Genomic DNA, 16,846 nt, shown 5'->3' on the forward strand with positions numbered 1-16,846 from the left:
GGAAAATGCAGGCAGCTTTGTAAATAACAGATCTGACCTTCATCACTTAGTGCTTCCTGGCATGCTTTCTGTTCAGCAAGAGTCTAAGAAAATGAGGAGATAGTGTTCCTTCATTCCCCCCTTCTCTGGGTACCTCTGTTTAAACCCCCTTCTCGTTACGTGCACATGATATTTATGTTTTCTATTTTCTCCCTAGTGGATATACTTCGTAAATCGGTGGTTTACATCTTGGATAATTTATTCATTCACCTATTTGCCCATTCATGCAATTCATTAAAACAAGCAATTCGTTTATTCATTTGCTCAGTGCTTACCTAGTTACCTACTTATCTACTGTAGGCCAGGCTCTGTGCTAAATAATGGGGCTACTGTATGGAACAGAACAAGCCTAGTCTAGGTCTTCTTAATGCCTACAGACTCCTAAAGGGAAGAGAACAAGCATTAAATAAGGACATGCACCATTTTTAACTATACCTCAGTGGCTAAAGGAAACAGCACAGGGTGCTCCTGGAGAACGAGGCAAATCAAAAGGGAAATTCCCTGGAAGGAGAGCTGTTCAGGCTGATGGAGCTGGGGGCTGCAGAACTTGAACTCCACATGATTTTCATGTGGAGATGGATTTGGGGGCTGGAGGGGCGCAGTGGGTGCAAGACTGTAGGTGGCAGATGAAACCCTGAAACCCAGAGGAGGAACGAGAGCCCACTTAATGCTGTAGGCAGTATGTTTTGAAGTAACAGGGGATGTACTACTTGTTTCATTTTCATTAGCAGAAAACATTATCAATTATTACATTTTTATTGGGAGGGCATCTCTCTTATTTCAAAGTAATAATACTTGCTTAATTTTTTAAAAATTTAAAAATCAAATAATGCAGAATTAAATAATTGAGTAAAATAGAGATGAAAAAGAGAAAGTATCTGAACCAGCTACAAATCCTTTCCTTACAGTTTCCAGTTAACAGTGGGGTTTATCCTTCCTCACCTTTTTCCGTGTGTGTGTGTTTGTGTGTGTGTGTAGACAGCGATATGAAAGTGTATGTGGGGAAACGGACTTTGGCCCAGTGGTTAGGGCGTCCGTCTACCACATGGGAGGTCCGCGGTTCAAACCCCGGGCCTCCTCAACCCGTGTGAAGCTGGCCCATGCGCAGTGCTGATGCGCGCAAGGAGTGCCGTGCCACACAGGGGTGTCCCCCGCGTAGGGGAGCCCCACGTGCAAGGAGTGTGCCCCGTAAGGAGAGCTGCCCAGCGCGAAGGAGGGAGCAGCCTGCCGAGGAATGGCGCTGCCCACACTTCCCGTGCTGCTGACGACAACAGAAGCGGACAAAGAAACAAGACGCAGCAAAAAGACACAGAAAACAGACAACCGGGGGAGGGGAGGGGAGGAGAGGGGAATTAAATAAATAAAAATAAATCTTAAAAAAAAAAAAAAAAGAAAGTGTATGTGTAGGTGTGTTTATATGTACATATACCTGTACACATCTGTTACCTAAAAGGAATTATGTTATTTATATTATCTAGAAGTTTTTTCACTTAATATAGATGCCCTTATATATTAGCACACATAAACTTTATTTTTAGTGCCTGAAAAATGTATAATATAGTTGAAAGTATAATTAATACAATTAATACTTTTTTTGTTTTTCACTAGCATCATATATCAAGTTCCCACATAAACACAGATATCTTTTTGGAATTTATTTTTTATCCCAGGAATCTATTTATCTATAACTCTGGCTATACCGTAATGCCTTATTAAAATTGCATGGTGCTTTAAATCTTATAAGCAAGTGAACCCAAGAATCCTGGTTAGGAGTATAGTCACTGGAGCCTGGCCAAATCTGACTCCAAACTCTGGAAAATAATGTTTTTTCTACTCTGGATGACATCAGTGATCAGCACGTTCTTACATCGGTGAATGGTCATCCTAACAATTCACCAAAAAGCAGAACTAGTATGAGAAATCTGAGACTAAATTTTTGTTCAGATTATTTGCTTTCAGTGACAGATTTGTATTAAACAATTTATTTTTCAAACAAAAATAATATTTTTTAAAGCACCATTCTTCTAGAAGTGATCTATTTTCTTAAAAGTCAATGACTTGGACATGATGGTGGTTTTAAAAATGTTACCATTAAAGATGTCTTAAATGACTGGTGACTCTATCTACCACCACTGTGAAATAGCTCTACTGCTCAAGCCTGTGGGTATAAAATGGGAATATCTTTAGTAGTGTTTTGTGGTTGGCAGCACAGATTTTGGGTAGCTCTTCCAAAAAAGAGAAAGAGCAGGAATAAAACACACATGAATTTGACTCCTGTGTGAACAATACTACCTTGTTAGAGCCTTAAGTAGCCAGCCATGGAGAAAGGAGTAGAGAAAGTAGAGTTCATTCATCCCTCTTGATCACTTGGAGAAATTACAGTTGGCTGTGGGGATACTCCGATCAGGCAGCTGGGAAAAGGTCATGAGCAAAACATCTTGAATAAGTCAAAAGGAAACATTTGCAAATATTAATATCTCATTGCTGTATATACATTAGCAGGCAAAATAGTAAAACTTGAGGAATAACCTCTGATTTTGCATGGGAAATCTGATCAAGGGACTATCGGGAAAAAGTTATCCTGAGGTATGATTTGAATTTGTAAAGGAGATTTTGAAGGTGCCAAATAACTAAAGAGCCAAATCCAGTAAATGTTTTAGAACAATTTGAACTGAGAAGCCCAAGAGAAGGATTTTTCAGAGTAAATCACTGAAATCACAAAATGCTTCTACTAGTTTAGCTATAAACTATTTAATAAGCTAAATCAAGATTTATTCTAGAAACGGTAAACACTGATCATTATACTACTACCCAATTTATTGGACATTGAATCTCTTTCAACAGTACCTAGAGCCAAGTTTATTTACACTGCTAGACAAAAACAAACAAACAAAATCTTTTACAGGAGTATCCACAGGTATTTAGAGGAAGAAACGCTTGTCAGACAAGAGCCGTAGGGGCTCGCTCATTCTGTCTCTCTCTCTCTCATGCGCGCGCGCACACACACACACACACACACACACACACACACACAGAGCCTATTTAGCAATTGCTAACATTTCTGCCAGTGTTAACTACTGGGAAGAATAGGCATAAGCCTGGGTGCTCTTCCTTTCTCCTTTCCTTCATTCTCACACCAAATCCTATTGAATCTTGTGTCCAATTTTCCCCAGCTCTTCTCCCCGACTATTCCTACCATCACCATCCCTGTCAATGACTGCAATAGTGGACTAGTTGGTTTCCCTCCATCAGACTTTCCCTCTTAAAATTAATCTTCTGCACAAGCAGATTAATCTTCTTTCATTGTAACCATTGCCAAATGTTCAAAAACCTTTAATGGCCTCTTATTTATTTTCTGTAGAAAGAAGATCAAATTATTTATCTTGTCCTTTTACAATCTGGATCCAACCTACCTTTCCAACCTCATATCACTCATTACAGAACTAAGAAGCGTTCTAGAGGAAGAAACTGCTCAACTCACTGTTCTTCATGCACTCCATGTCCCCTCTTGCCTTTGTCTTTCCATGCATGTGAGTCCACCAAAGTCTGAAGCATACCCACCCCCCATTCATTCACTTTTTAAGAATCTGTGTTCTTTCCTTCAAGATCCAATTCATATTCCATCTCTTTCCTGTTACCTTCCTTAACCTCCCCACTGTTAGTGGTCACTCTTTCCTCTGCACCACTTTAATAACCATAAGTTGCATTACTCGATAATACTAATTCTTGAGATTTTTGAAATATGAGAAGTGAAAGGGGGCAGGGAAGCTGGCCTTCAAAAGTAGCTAGTGGGAGGGGGAAGCCCCCTATATTTTCAATGTAACACTTATGTAATCTAAAGCTTCTTTTAAAAAATTGCATTATATAATAAGTAACCAATAGCTATAGGTCAAATTGATATAGATGCTCTAAGACAGCAAACTGTTAAGTTAGCATAGTGTTTACTTATGTTAACCTAGTTCCTGGGAACTAGGGTTGGCTCCTCAGTATTTTTTCTTTTGATGTTCCAAGAACTCACGAGACCCACAGGAAAATGGAGAGTTCCCTCTAGCTGAAAGAACTGCCCCGCATGCCGACGGTACAGGTTGTTGTCAGAAAGAGATTGGATTTCCTCCTGTGATGCGCTCCTCTAGGAGAATACTGGTTTGGGTTCATTATGCTGATTCTCAAAACCTGCAACTGGAAGTAAAACAGTAGGAAGTAAAACAGAACATTCTCACTGGTGGCAGGGATCTCCTCTTTCAGTAACAGAATATAGCCATGTAAAATAGTTGCTGAGGGCAGATAGCTTGGTGCTGTCAAAATAACCTAACAGCTAAGGAAAAACATGATAAGCTCTGATTTTTGGTGTGCAATTTGTAGCAAAATACAGTCACAGGAAATCTTTTTTAAAAAAAGTTGCAAGCAAGTTTCTGTCTCTGAGGTAGAGACTCCAATTCACCTCTGTGAAAGATTGTTTTAGAGTGTGGTCATCATTAATTTTCATCATTCAAGCTCTTGATCTTCTGGACACATGCTGAAATTATTTCCCTTCTCTCTTGGAGTTGGGTATGGCCTGGTGACTTACTTTGGCCAATGAATTGCGAATACAAGTATGTGTGACTCTTGTGGTTGGAAACATCAGGTGTCAATGTGTGATTCTACAAATTCTTTCCCTGTGCCTTAGCCATCAGCAACACACCAGGTAGTAGTTGTACTATCAGTTTGGTTCCTGGAAGCTGATACAGGACAGAGTCTTTACAATCACCAAATCACCTCTCCTCAATGATCCAGAGCACAGAAAATAATAATGTGTACCTAACCCATGATTAATAGACAACATAAGCAAGAAATGAACATTTGTTATTTTAAGTCAATAAGATTTAGGTATTTTTACTCCTGCATAACTTAGCCTACTCTTACTGATACACTTTAGGAAAATCTCTAAGTCCATAAATAAATGAAGTATCCATAATTAGGTGGTGGGGGGAGGAATTATGACAGCATCATTTACTTAAATGCAAGTTTCATATTACTGACGTGGATTTGAGCTGAGTAGGTTGACTGAGGGTTTATATCAGAAGATCAAGAATGGAGAGCCTGAGTACCAGCTTTCAAGATTCTTTCCAGGACTTTGGCAACGTACAGTGATACTTTGCAGCTCAACTAAACAGATGTGCGCATGATTTGGGGAAGAGAAGTCTTCTTTTCCTGGTTCCACAGAAACAGGTACAGCTGTGTCACGCTAAGGAGAGAGAGTTTTGGAGCTTCAACAGTGCTGGCTATCTCCTGAGGAGCAGCAGCGGCAGACTAGCTGAGAGATCAGTGGCATTAGCTGCGGGAGATGTAACCACAGAGAAAAATCATGGCAGTTCTTGGCTGAAGATGAGAATTACTTTAGCAGACAGATTCTTTTGTGAGCACAAGTAAAGTAGCCCCTCCAGGATTGCCAGAGGGAAATGGAGGATATTTTGTAACTGAGAGTTTGAGACAATGTCATTTGGACCATAAAGTAAATTTGACCTCATATATTATGACATGAGCCATGTCAGTTACGTAACACAATTATTCTTTGTAACACTAATTTATAATTCTTATTAGTTGGTTTATAATTGTAGTTTTTCACTTAATCCAAAAACCTCATCTTCACAAATACATTATTAGCTCCTTGAAGGCAAGGACAATTTTTAGCATGCAATGGGCACTCAATAGGTGATTGTTAGTATTAATAATGAAGTTGTAGCAGAAATTTATTTTGAGGGAAAAGAGAATTTTCTTTTCATTTTGGGTAGAATTTACTACATCTCTAGTAAACCAAGAGTTTGAATTTCAATATAGAAAGGAACTAGAGAAAATTTTGTCCAGTGGTTTTAAAAAGTGCTTTGAGGTGCACCTCCTATAGTTTCAACAAGATATCAGAGGCCCTATCTCCTCTGTTCAAACAACCCCACCTTTATCTGCTCTCTGTAGTAGTTTCTGCAATGAAATTCATTAGAAGAATGAGTCTGCTGTTAAATAGGACTGATCCAGTCTTGTCTAGATTGATAGAGTTCAACTACCTTATTTTTATAAGTTGAAACAGGTCAAGAAATGTTAGATGGGTTGTCCAAGGATATGTACCTGGTGAGCCCAAGAAACAAGGACAGCCACTCTGGTGCTATAGCCAAATACAGCATTCCTTGCAATTTGTATTCTTTATTTTTCAAATTTAGTGTATATTTATTTTGACTTTCTTTGAGTATTCCATTTTACATATATTCTACTTTCATCAGTAGTAGAAAGAAGTCTCTCCAAGATGGGTGAAGTACAGTAATGTTAAAGAAAGCATCTTGGGTGTGGTTGAAAAAGTCCTGAGCCTTATTACAGAATCATGCAATTTCAGATTTAGAAATAATATAATTTGTCCTATGATGTGCCTATCCCCTTCATGAGATATGAGAGGGAAATCCTGCCTTCATTGAATGACTGAGAACACCTTTCTCCCACCTTGGAGCAACTCTGTTCTCTAGCTTGGCCTTTCATTGAGTTTAATTTCATATCTGTATAACAGTCCAACTGCTCTCTTGAGGACATGTATACATATCCCAGGGAGGGCCATACTTATGTTCAACTTGACCTTGATGGAACTTTTTATAATGTTTAATTAATTACTCTAATTTAAAAATCAAATGTGGTTCTCAGTAGAAGCTGCCCCTTTTATACAGGAAATGGACTCTCTAGTTTTCCTTTACATTGGGTCTGCTTCTTTCACTTAATGGCAACCTTCCAGAACACAAGGCATTTGAGATGGGCTCTATGTGTTAAGCCATGAGTCTACCATGCTGTCATATTTGACATTTAAACTCCATTGATTTAAGCAAATGCAGAGGGATATAATTTCTTGAGTGTATGTAGTACCTGGAGAATGGTAATTGCCTCTTTCGAATTGCAATCTTGGGTTTCGTAAAGTAGAAAATGGGGCTAGAGAAACAGAGAAAGCAGGGGACGCCTGGGAATTCAGGGGCAGGATGACCAAAGGGATCCACAGGTGTGCATGTTTTATGGAGGAAGCAGCCCCAAATGGCTTGCCTCTTTACATAGAGGGGGAGGTGGTTATTGCCATAGCTGAGAGGCAGAGTCAGACACAGCAGCCTCATTTGTAAAGCAAAGGCCAGTCGTTGTGTGGTCTCGAGGAGGGACGTCCAGCTTTTGAGCCACGTCCAGATATGGAGCTCTGCTCGGTTGGCGGCAGCAGCATCTCCAAATGCGGCCGGGCGCCGCCTCCACCAGCGGCCTCGCCTTATGGCAGCTCTCCGGGACGGCAGTCTGGAGACACCATATGGGATATAGCCTTTCCTACAGAATCCCATGAAAACTGTTTTACAGTGACACGTTATGAATATTTCATTTTTCTTCACAAATCTGTTTCCAAGGTGTGGAATATTCCTTTTCTTTTTCTTTTTTCTTGGCTTTCTTGGTCCTTTTGGTTTAAATGGTTTCCATTTTGCTAAATAAATACTTATGAAATGTAAGATAGTATTAGAGAATTTTAACGTTATTTCCCATCATGGTAACAATTAGAAAGAATCATGTACAGTAGTGAAACAACTAAACATATTTATATGAAAACAAGTGATTTGGCTCTTTTTTTTGTGTCAGAATTGGTTTGATTTTTGAAAGCAGAGTTGTCTAAATTAACTTCGTGGTCCCGTTCCTGAAGATGTGTCCTCTCTATGACCCAGCTTAAAGGGCTAATTTTAAAAGCTCCTTTCCTATTCCATGATATAATTTAAAAAATATTTACCATCAGTCATTTAAATTTTTATGTTGTTTTGAAGTCCAGCTTTGTGCCCATTCCTTTGTCTCTTGATAGTAGAAGAATCACTTCATCCTCCCGGAGTGAGTGATAGCAGCTGGTTGACAGGACAGAGCCATGCTAGAGACGGTGCCCAAAAGGGAGGGGGAAATACCATATCTAATTAAATCAGCAGGGAACGTTTTTAGCGAGGCAAATTGTAATCCTTTATCTGGAAACTGGCCAGGGCATTAAGGTTAACAACACTGTTCATGTAAAATAATAATGAAAAATATATATTCACCAAGTTTTTATGGATCACAAGTGTCTCAGATGTCCAGGTTTACATCTCATTTTAAAAGCTTTCTTAAATTCAGAATCCCTTAACACCTGCCAAACAACATGGCCAAAATGTCACAGCTATGGAAAGACACTGTGAGCTTCAAAAGCACTCAAGTATCTTATTTGTACTGGGCTTTTTAAAGAATTCCAACCATCATCTCAGAAAAAATAAATCAATTGCACTTAAAGTAACATTGCTTAAAATAATCAAAAGAAGTTTCTTTTAAATGAACCCTTTCTTACAGGGTTGAAAATCCAGAGTACCAGTTTTAGCTTTACCACTTTCTGGCTGTGTGGTATCTGTAAGATATTTGATTAGTCTCAGTTTCGGCCTTCCTACAAGGAAGGTAATAATATCCATCTACCATCTTCTCACAATGACAGTGAGATAGTGAGAAAGCAGGTAGAAGCCTCTGGTAAACTGACAGCAACTTACTAATGCAAGCTGTTGTTATTATGTTCCCAGTTGATGCAGTGCACATATATGCAGCAACTTTGGAAAGCCTTGGTTGGAATGGCATACCTAGGAAAGGGCAAGTAAATGTCTCCAGAGCAGATTTAATCAAGCAACCAAGCCTTTCGAGTGTATTCAATACACCCGAAAGCGCACTAGACATATGTCCCCAGGTGATTTCTTCATTTACATTTGAGATGACTCTATTTCAAAAATGGAGTTATAGGATGGTTGGGAGCTTACCAGGTTGAGGCAGCTCTTTATGGGACAGGCCAACAAAATCCTAGGAGAAAATTTTGGGTGGGTAAGTAAAAATTCAGGTATTTAGGAACAGTGTTTGAAGCTGTAACCTAAGGTTGAGAAAGCAAGTCCAAGTTGCAGCCTCTATGAATCAGGTAGGTACAATTACAGAAACAAAATATGGACTATTATTTCTGTGCTTAGAAATGTCTATCCTGCTGTCATTTCAAACTGTGTCACAGTTGCCATAGGCTCCGACCCAGAACTGCTGTCCTAGATTCTAGGATGGTAAATTCTAGCTACAGAACACTTCCTGAAATGGTAAAGAGTCTGAGATGAATGACAAAAGCACTATGTATATCTTTATCTACATCCATATCTATAACTATACTTATACTATATCTGTCTGTAATGAAACAATAAATAAGATTATCTATGAAATATCTAAGATTGTGCTGTGATTTGTCTTTGCATTTTAGTATTTTTCAGATATTGATTTAGTCTTATACATAAAACTTCTTTAGCTTAATTCAGATTTCATGTGTAACGGCAAAGATTTTGATTCAAATGCCTATTTATCATTTAGAAACAACTGTTTACATAAGAGTCGAATACAAAGAATGCTTGATTATGTTTTTGGGAAATCATTGTGTTGCATTTGTACAGAAATAAATTCAAGGGTTAAGACATTGGTCAGTTTAATAAAAGTGATTTACCAAGAAGAAGGCTTTCCTTTACTGAATTAGGTGGTGGCCTGTGGGCCTATGAATCATTCAACAAAATTCACAGCCCAGAGAGCAGAGCCAAAAAAAGGACTCAAGCTGAGGGTACCTGCCAAGTTCAGTAGGAGTTTGCATGTTTCACTCCCATTCCCAGCTCTGCACTAAAGTCCATCAAACCTGAGTTTGACTCTGCATTGTCCCTTACAAGCACACCTGCAATTTTTGTCCTGAGAAGGAAATACCAAACTTTGCATTTTGATCTTCTTGGGGGAAAGACAAGGCCAGTGTCATTGTTTCACTGGCTGCAGCAAACCTAGGCCAGAAGCTCCTCTGGTATCACCGTCATTCATGTGCAAAGTAGAAACTGAACTGAACACATTATCTTTGAGCTGAAATTGGTCTCTCAGACAGTACCAGCCTCTTTAAGGGGTGGCATGCACTTGAAGGTTGGTTATTAGTTCCAAATGCTGCAGAAGCATCTGCTCTCTACTAGCTAGAAATCATGTTTAATAACAAGAAAATCTACTCCAGCCAAATCCCTGTTGGGAGGGCTCTCGCATGAACAAAAGGCCCCCACTTCCCCTGATTTCCATAACAGATGTAGTATCTGATGCATGACAGCTCAGCACAGCCCCGCGCCATTATTCTCCTACATATCCATCTGCAAGAAACGGTGCTTTCATTTTATTAATTGCTCTGGTGGGCTACACGTTATGTTTTGTTGCCCAGAGAGTTCTCTGTTTGTGCTTCATGCTACACTGGTCACAATAATAGTTATTTTTCTTAATGTTAAAGGTTATTAGCCTTCTTCCTTTACTTTGCTATGCATCTTCCATACCCAATAAACTATTAATGCTTCCCTGGGGGGTTGACAATTTCATTTAAGTTGGTCGGGTCTTCCCAACCCCAGTGCTGCTTCTTTGTCTTCTTACTGAGCATTCCCCGGACAAGGCAGTTGCAGGGGAAAGCCATTAGCGGGCTCCTAAAGGCTGGATGTAGTGCCAAAGGCTTTTATTTGTCAAAGAACGCTAATTTTGACATTTGTAAGTCAATGGCAACTTTAAAATCACACACACACACACACACAATATTTGTTACTGTGGGAAGACAGATGATCTTATTTGTAATTAATCCCAAATCGATTTTCTCCTATTGATGGAGCTTTTGGGGAACAGTGAGGTTTGCTGCCTGATACCACTACCAGGCCTGCTCTTACCTAGGCTCTCCTCCTGCCCACTTCTCTGATGTGTCAGAGAAGCTGCTGCAGCTGATAGGAGTGTGGGCGGGCAGTGGAGAGGGATAAAGTGATTGAAGAGGCAAAGAATAAAGGGAAGACGGGTATGGCAAGACGAGGAGTCATAAATATGGAATGAAACACTAATAAAAAATCTCTACCTTTTCTTTTTTTAGGAAGAAAGCTTAAGTGTTTTAAAAATAAAGTAGGATGTACATGTGAGTTTTCGCCCTTTAAAGAATCTGTTTGGAATTAAAGACATCATAACTTGAAGAAAGAAATTCATTGGCACTAATGCAAAACCAGCATGAGTGCTGAGTGTAGCTTTTGTTCGGGAAGTTTTGTTGTTGTTTTTTCTCATGATACAGGTACAGCTACAGGGACAAAGGGCAAAGCTGCAACAATAAATATATGTGAAATTGACACAGAAAATACATTTAAAGATAATTTGCTTGTTTATGTTGGTTCATCATACAGAATTTAGGCTTAGAAAAAGAGAATAAATGAGCCATCTTTATTATAATACCAAGGTCTCTTGAATTGAGCAATGAAACATTACAGTGAAATTGAAATATGCCAAATAGTATTTTATAGCTAAAGTGAAAAGTATATCTATAGGAGATAATGTATATTTATATAAATCTATCCCTTTTATGTTTTTTAATGTTCTTGCCTCATGACTGTTAAAAAAGCTAACACCCAGACACAACAAACAGCAAAAACCACAGCAAAAGCCATAAAGTCTTTGCTTCTAATTACCATATCCCTGGAAATCTTTCAAGATCTTTATTTCTTTTTGGACCTGGCTACAGGTCCACTTACACACCCACCGATGAATCTTTCTCAAACGTGTAAGTTAATTACAGTAACAATCTTTCTACTACTTATGTTACAGGCTAATGCCTTTATATTAGACACTTTTTGCATGTGGGTATGTTTTATAAAGCTTGACTTGAAAGAAGTCTGTACAACTTAATCAGTAAAATATTAAACCATGTTATGATTCTATACTATTTCTTCAATTCTTCTTAGGTAATTTTTGGGAGATTGCCCTTCAAATAGGAATACCATGAAAGAACATGTTTATTATGTTTTGCCAAATATTATTTAATGGACACAAGTACAATAAATTAATTGTTAAAAATAAGCTCTATTATGCTAGTTCATTGGATAGCATCAACTAGAAAAGGAGTTCTTAACAAGGGATATGTGAGCTTGAATTTAAATTTAAAAAAAAACAACAGTATTCTTGTGGGGACTTGTTGGTGTTGGTGGAGTATATTTATTATTTCATATACAGTATGTGTGGACTTAGTAAGGGGTCAGTGATTTTCACCTGACTGGCAAAGGGGTGTGGAACAAAAACTAGAGGAAAGAAGGATTTATAGCTAGTAAAAGAAAAGATTGCTAGGGCTTTGTGTTCTGTCCCTGACTTCACCCCACTACTTTCCTCATCTAGGCTTGGTAAAGAGGAGACAATTCCTTTGTCAGCCCTGTTGGTGGGGCTGGAGTCTCAGTGGGCAGTCATGAGTTCTAAAAAATAGCCCTCATGGGATTTCGCTTCTTGGAGTTTAGGGTGGTTGGGTGGGTCTCTAATATTTTATTTCTGATTCTTAACCCAACTTTTACCTGTTGTTTGCACAATGGGGTTAATCCTCAATGAGCATTCTAGACCAGAAAGAGACTTTGGAGAGACTTACTCCATCCCTGCATTTCACAGAGGAAGAAAAGGAGTGTGGAGGTATGCATTAAATCAATTGCTTAAGGGCACTTAGAGCTTGCGGGTTAGAAAAAGGCTTAGTGGTCATCTAATTCTGCAAATTAAAATGCTATTATAGGGAAACGGACTTTGGCCCAGTGGTTAGGGCGCCCGTCTACCATATGGGAGGTCCGTGGTTCAAACCCCGGGCCCCCTTGACCCGTGTGGAGCTGGCCATGCGCAGTGCTGATGCGCGCAAGGAGTGCCCTGCCACGCAAGGGTGTCCCCCGCTTGGGGGAGCCCCACGCGCAAGGAGTGCGCCAGTGAGGAAAGCCGCCCAGCGTGAAAAGAAAGAGCAGCCTGCCCAGGAATGGCGCCGCCCACACTTCCCGTGCCGCTGACGACAACAGAAGCGGACAAAGAAACAAGACGCAGCAAAAAGACACCAAGAACAGACAACCAGGGGAGGGGGGGAAATTAAATAAATAAATAAATCTTTAAAAAAAATAAAATAAAATAAAATAAAATGCTATTATATACATATATGCTTTTTTAAAAAAAACATTAAAAGCACTTACATGTTGCCTGTTAATATTCTTATCATTTTATCACTCCAAACTCTGAAGGAGGCTTGGTAGGCATCATTATCTCAATGGACCATGATAAAGAGAAGGAAATATCCTGGGTCAATTAACAGAAATTAAGGCAAAAAGCAAGGTGAGAAAAGGGTGGGGAAGAAGTCTCTCTAAACATACCCAGGAGGAGTGTCAGGCTAAAATCGCGCCTGCGTACTAAGCTTCTTCCTCTCTCGGCTGGGAGTTGGTTCGCGGAGACATGGCGAAACGCACCAAGAAGATTGGAATGGTTGGTAAATACGGAACCCGTTATGGCGCCTCCCTTCGGAAAATGGTGAAGAAAATTGAAATCAGCCAGCACGCCAAGTGCACTTGCTCTTTCTGTGGCAAGACCAAAATGAAGAGAAAAGCAGTGGGGATATGGCATTGTGATTCCTGCATGAAAACAGTAGCTGGTGGTGCCTGGACCTACAACACCACCTCTGCAGTCACAGTAAAAGTCTGCCATCAGGAGACTGAAGGAATTGAAAGACCAATAGGAGCACCACAATTTGGACCATTTCTAGCCTGTAATAAATGGGTTAATTTAAGTAACAAAAAAAAAAAAAAAAAAATACCCAAGAAACACACACTGGCGCCCCAGCAGGCACCACAGCCCTGATGCTGCAAGTCCCTGTTCTTCAAGGACTGGTGGTAAACTGAGGTAGAAAGATATGGGAGGCAAAATTCACAGTAAATTTGCACAGGATGCTTTTGGGAAAAGAGGATGTAGAAAGGTGCTGCAAAATCCTTCGAGGTTTGACAAAGGCCAGCGTTCCCTGCTGGGCACTGAAGAATGAGTGTGAGTTCATCAGCTAACAAGGGGGACATACTTTCATCATTAGGGGCATCACGTAAAGGTAAAGGGAGAGGTCCAAGGTGGTAATAGGGGCCTCGCCAAGGAGACTTCAAGGAGGGTTCCCATCGATGCCTGTCTGTGCTCTGCTCGCCAGGATTTGTTTTGTTTTTTTTTCCATCATAAACAATTGATAGTTATCAAGACATGCTTGTTAACATGTAAATTAGAGGAAATATAGTGAGAGCACAGCTAGAAAAGAGACCTAAGTTAGAGGAAATAAAAGAATTGAAATAATACAATAATATAAAGAATAGCCTTGTTTGTTCAAAAAATGAAAAACAAAAAAAAGTTAAAACAAAACAAAACAAAAAAAGCCCTCGCCTGAGGCAAGGATACAGGTATCCCTAAGAGGAAAGGTGATCTATTATGCCAACACCATTTTGTTACACTTGTGTTGTTTTATGTCACCTTCCCTAACTTAACCTTTTGTGGTTTTTTTCCTCTAACACAACAGTGTTTAAAATGGTAGTAAATGCTGATCTATGCCTTGTTTCAAAAAGATTTGAATAACAAATGACTAGCTTTAGGCCCAATGGCAACACTTTGCTCAGGGAGGGAGAAGAGGGGAATAAAAAGAGAAACAGCAGCCAGTTGAAAAGGCTAGAGAAAGAGAATGAGATTGCAAAATTCGGAAGCATGGGGAAAATATTTCTCCCTCTCCTTCCAAAGTAATATGAGCTACCTGTGCATGCTTTACCCTCACCGTTGGAAAATCCTGGCTTGATAATTTTCTACCACCTTTCAAATACAACACTGTCTAGTTCACTTCCTCTGTCAAATTTCCCCCAATTCGCAAAGATCTTTGGAACAATAATGAAACTGCATTTCATTAAGTGGATATAAAGCAATTCAAACGGAGACAGAGGAAGGAAACTGGGGCAGGCACTACATAAATTCATATGAAAGGAGGAAATTTCCCTTTTCCACTGTTAAACAGCATTCTGGATTTGCATAGAAATCTGGTATTGAAGCCTTTTAAGTTTTAGCAGCACTTTCTTCTTTAAGCCATTGTCTTCTTACTAGAAAAGAAGGCGAGAAAAAACCTGGGGAGGCCATTTTGGGGCACCCAGAGATGGGGTGCACTTGAAAAGGAACTGTAAAAGGGCTTAAGCCTATTCATGTGGCCCTTTCATTTTCCTCTAAATGGAAGCCCAGCGTTAATGCCAGTGCCCAGGCCGGGGGAGCTGGCAGAGGCACTCAGCCCTGCGAGGCAGCTGAAGCCTTTCATGGTGACAGCTTTTCTCCCAATGTGTCCTGGTAGGAGTCTGAGTTGACAGACAACAAAGGATGGGGAGGGAAGGGATTCCGACAAACATGCCGAACAACCACTGCCCTTCTCTCCATAAGGCGCCTTGGCTAATGGACAAAGAGAACAAATCTATTACGGCAAAGGGTCCTGGGCCCCTCCAGCCTCTGGTTGTGGACACAGGCACCCAGAGCTCGAGGGCGGGCTGCAGGAAACAGCCCCATGTTGCCCCCACCCATCTGCGGGTAAGCCCTTGGGAAAGGAAAACTCCCCACAAATGGGTCTAGCCAGAGGAAGAAAGTCTTTGTAAGAACTTGTTAAAGCGCTAGAACGATGAAAACTTGTGTCTGAAAAGCGCGATGAGAGGTTATAGAAGCTAACATTTCCCAGCGCCCACATAGGGCCTGGCGCTGGGCAGGTGCTCCTGGGAGTCATGTTTAAATTGAATTAAAAACAAAGCAAAACAAAAAAGGATGCTAGTATTTGTGATCTTGCTCAACACCTGAAACCAGCAAATCTCGTGTCTCAAACTTCGTGGAGCCTTTGTGACTGAGTCAGAATTCTACCTCTTCTTAACAGAACTGGGATGGCATATTGCTACTTTGAAAGTAAAGTAAATGAGAACTCACTTTCATTTGAGCTTTTTCTTTCACACTCCTGGAAATACCCCATGATCACACAATTAGTGATACCAAACCAAAAAATCTCACAGTTGATTTTAATATTAGTTTTTGTAAGATTTTCTTTGAGGACTATTTGGTGCATGGTATAATCATAAAACAGAGTGAGTGGAAGTTGTCAGGAGGCCATTCCGACAAAGCCAAACAAGTGTTTCTTCTTTGTTTTGCCCCTTGTGTCTATGACAGTAAAAGGACCAAAACAATTCTCCTCCTCTGTATGTTATTATGTCAACATTATTAAGTAAAAACGCGACTCCTGAAAATGGCTAGTGAATAGATCTCTAGACAAATGTAAACCTCACTTTACAGACAAATTAACAAAGAAATTGGTTTGTTTTGAAAGAAAGGATCTGTGTTAAACCCAAGTGGTTGGATACAGTCCCCCAAACAGAAGGTCCACATGTGCAGGGTCACAAGCAGCTCGATAACTATTCTGGAATGTTTTTTTGTGTGAAATCCCTTCATGAGAGGAATATATGGTGTATAAAATGAAGACACCTGGACTCCACAGGGAGCACAGAGAGGACATTTCAAACTTTAAATATGTAAATTCTGATGGATTTTGGCTGTGACCCCTGAGTACAATTTCTATTCATCTGTGTGGAACCAAAAACCTTACCATAATCCCAAACCCAAGAACCAAACTACCCCCTTCTTTTCCTGCCAGGAAACTCTTTCTCACCAAAGTTTGCTTATAAATTTCTTTCATCACAGACAATTCTCCACCTCAGCACCCTGAGAGTCAGCTAGAGTGGTGACACCTCATAATTATAGTTATCAGGCAAGATTTATTGTAAAATCTGGTGATAGATCACTTGAATTCTGGGAAATTACTGTCACCAGTATATCTAAGGCTTCTGTATGAAAGAGAACTGCAGATGTGCAGTCCCTTCAGTGTCTTCAAACATGATATTTTAACATGATCCAATTTCTGTAATCCAGGTGGGATTGTAACACTATGCTA

At 39.9% G+C, this 16,846-nt stretch overlaps 1 pseudogene; it reads left to right on the forward strand.

Annotated features, from left to right (window-relative positions):
* Nucleotides 1-13,269: 13,269 nt before the first annotated feature.
* Nucleotides 13,270-13,645, forward strand: LOC101435441 (large ribosomal subunit protein eL43-like; annotated as a pseudogene).
* Nucleotides 13,646-16,846: the final 3,201 nt, after the last annotated feature.

Source organism: Dasypus novemcinctus, chromosome 7 (assembly GCF_030445035.2).
Source record: "Dasypus novemcinctus isolate mDasNov1 chromosome 7, mDasNov1.1.hap2, whole genome shotgun sequence".
Classification (NCBI taxonomy): Eukaryota; Metazoa; Chordata; class Mammalia; order Cingulata; family Dasypodidae; genus Dasypus; species Dasypus novemcinctus.